This window comes from Protopterus annectens, chromosome 7.part0 (genome assembly GCF_019279795.1).
Source record: "Protopterus annectens isolate FY-2018-M chromosome 7.part0, PAN1.0, whole genome shotgun sequence".
Classification (NCBI taxonomy): domain Eukaryota; kingdom Metazoa; phylum Chordata; order Ceratodontiformes; family Protopteridae; genus Protopterus; species Protopterus annectens.
The window spans coordinates 527321902-527325739 of NC_056739.1; positions in this window are offsets into that span (position 1 = coordinate 527321902).

The window sequence follows — 3838 nt, forward strand, 5'->3', positions numbered from 1 at the left end:
CCCCTGTGGTGAGGTTGTGCATTGTAACACCAAAGTTTCTTGCTGAGCAGGTATGCATGCGTGTGCATGCCTGTAAACCCGAGTAAGACAGAGTGTGCGCGTGAGTGCACGAGTAAGCATGTATAAGGCTGTTTAAAGAGTTGTGCAAGTTTGTGCTTTTACCCGAATACGCTTTTGAAGCATGTGTGCGTGTGTGTGAGCTGTGAGTGTTTGCACTTAGTGCTGCCCCCCTGAGGAAACAGAAAGGAAAAAGGAAGAACAAGAAATAGTAGGAAGCTACCAGAGAGTACTAGCAGAGCTAGCAGGTGAAAGCAATCAGAATCAGACAATTACACAGGCAGTACAATAGCCCAGCCCAGCCTAGTACTTAAAACTCTGCAAACAACAGTCCATTGTGTTTCTCACAACAGACACTGCAGTAAGCTAACAGAAGTGAAAACTGAAAAAGCTTTACTGAGACAAAGAAATGTTAGGGGCTGCCATGGTTCTTATAAGGCGACATATGCAACATGCTGAGGGTGGTGACAATGGAAATGCTGCTGGACAACCCACAGTGAGGAGATGGAGAAGAGTGTACAGACCCAGGGTAACTTATCAGGGGTTACATGAGCTGGAGATAGTGGAGCACTATAGAGTGGACAGAGACCTCCTGCAGCAAATTGTTGAGCTGTGCAGGCCACGCCTCAAACACAGAACCAACAGAGGGGAACCCATCCCAGTGGAAACCAAGGTATACTGGTGTATACTAATTTGTTATATGGAGTGTGGCAGGCACTGTCAGCCAGTTGTGGGCTGAGCACTGATATGTGGTATTGAACGTGGGTATCCTCTGACAGACAAACAGATGCTATATATGGCAGTTAAGTGATATCTGTACTTAATAATGTTAAGTGTGCCACATGACTTGCTCACACATATTGTTTAATTGTCTTCCAGGGCTATGGCTCATCAACGCAATCCTTCATATACAGCTGTGGAGAAACAGGAAATACACAACAGCATGGTGCAGCACTATACACTGCTGTTTTCCAGGGCCAGCCAGCACCAGCATGAGTGTACAGCACTGTGGCAAGATCTTGTTTGTTGGATAAATGACATAGGCATGCATAACCGGACATATGAGCAGGTACGCCATCACTGCAGTGATTTAATTAGACATGTCTGGCGGCGTGCGTCTGATATTATTAGACAACAGCTTGCAACAGGTGGTGGGGTGGCCATACATCCCCCCTCACCAGAGTGGAGGAGCTGCTCCTAAGCGTAGTGGCTCCTAGCCTACAGCAGCAAACACATGTGTCATCATGGAGGCCGGAGCCACCCAGCATGATGACATGGAGCATGCAGGTAATATGCCCTAGCTGTAGACTGCTGTTACCTGTATTGTTAGAATATGCATATGTGAGATGTGTACTTTGTGTTCAGCAGTTGTGCTGCCTATTGTGTGCAATACTGATATTTGGAATAGTATCTGTACACCTGTGACTGTTGACTGTTGTTCTACTGTAGTTTAGCACACTCACAGTAGCAATGCCACAGTTGTGGCCACTGACAAACTGTGTCATATTCTTATAGGTCCATCTGGTGTGACAGCAGGGCAGACGATACATGCTGGTGAGTATGTTACCATTTTAATATTGGTAATGACATGTGCATGTCATAGGTGAGGTGTAGGCCATGTACACATAACACACCTATGCATAATGCATGCTGTGCATGTTTGCTGTGAGACATTAAACATCTCAGTAAAGGCAGTAGCTGCCTCAATCACATGCAATGCACAGAGCAGCAGACACATTTGTGCAACACTGTACTGCACATTGGATATGCATAGTTGCTACAGCTGTACACAACAGAACACATTTATCATATGCAGTACACAAAAACATGCTACATTTGGCATTACTGCACACCCGCTGTAAGGTCACACTTCAGTATCCCACATGTCATGCATATGCACGTGATGTACCTCGGGGTAGAGGCCTATCATGGGGCTGTGCAACACTCTTCAACACATAACACAGTCATGTTAGGCAATGCTCCCTATCGGGCACCTCACACACCCATGTACAAAGTGGCTGTGTAATTGTGAATGTAGCCACGGCACTGCAGTTCAGGTACAGCATGCTAGGCATTGGTTGGTCTTGCACACATTAGTAGCTGTGAGTGACCACAAGATGCATGATGATGATGGCACAGGGTACTACACCCCATCCAGTTACAGTGACCACAGTACTACAATGTTGTGTGTGTGCAAACATATGCACCTATACACAATATGCATAGCATGTTGTGTGTGTGCTTACATATGCCAGTATACACAATATGCACAACAGTCGCCAACCGAACAAAGTATCACATATATGTCCTGGAATGCTAGTGGGTGTATAGGTCACATGACACACATTGGGTATGTATGGTGTTTAATGTTGCAGTCATGTAGCATGCCATGCCATGGCTGGCACCAACATATCTGCAATATGTCCCACACTCACCATAACCACTGTACACTGGGCATGTCGAGCATTGGGATTCCTTCAGGTCAACATGCACCACTCATCCCGTGTGTGTACATAGCATGCATGTGCTACACCTGTGACCACTATTATCTGCTATGGACAAAGACACTGTACTCAGACATGGAAATCTATGTGTCAGACAGATAACACGTGCAGCCATGGCATGTATACCTGTGAGTGATGGTGCACAGGGCATTGCAGAGCTGATAATACTTGCACAGCAATGTTGTGTCCAGGTACACATTATTTTCCAGGGTGTAGCCAATCACTGAACAACTACACAGTTGCATCAAAGCCATGTACACTGCCATGAAATAGAGGCGCCTACATTTGCACTGCATGGTCTTGTGCAACACATATTCTGCATGCTGACACATGTGTGGTGACTGTTTGCCTAGTGATACTGACACCCACCTTCACCCACTATAGAGTATGTGTTGGATTGCTGGTGTGTGTGTGTGTGTGTACTGTAGTGAGGAGTGTATATGTGTGCATATGTGCATGTGTGCATGTGTGCATGTGTTCATGTGTGCATGTGTGCATGTGTTCATGTGTTCATGTGTGCATGTGTGCATGTGTCCATGTGTGCATGCATCATGTGCAGACTGTAAAGTGTGTTTCCTGTTCTCCTTTCACAGGTGCTGAGTTAGGGGTGACCGAAAGCAGCAGGGAACCTGAAGCCACTGTCATGAATAGTGGTGATGATGAGACATGTATTCTGGCACAGGAAGGTTTGACAGGGTCTGTTGTTTGTCTGTCAATCGTCAGTACACAGTGTTCAACCCCATCTATGTGCACACTCATACTGTCAATACATTCTTCCTCACTAATGGTCATAGGTGAGGGACAGCATACAGTTGGCATTGACCAGGAGAGTGTGGTACCCATGGCACTTGCATCCCCTCACAGCAGCCATAGTCGGATTCCTGGAATGGTACCACATAGGCAGAGGTCCAGGGGTTCTCGGAGGAGCACCGCTGGTCATATTGCCCCTGGCAGATGTGTCCTCACAGGTCTTACAATGTCCAGTATGTTCCGGGCTGTAATGCAGGCTCAGGCACGTATGGAATGGTACACCAGACAGGGACTTAGGGAGCGCAGAGGGCCCATTACACTGCTATCAATGACAGCATCCATTACCTTGCCAGTGCCATTACACCAAGGTCATTGATAGACATTGGGGGGGAGACAGTAGATGCCCTCCACAATATGTCTTCCATGAGCCAAGACCATGCGGGATGGTTGCAATGTCGACGCAGACACATGCCAGCAACAGCAACAGCTGGCAGTCGTTGCAGACAGCCCACAGTTCACAGCCACTC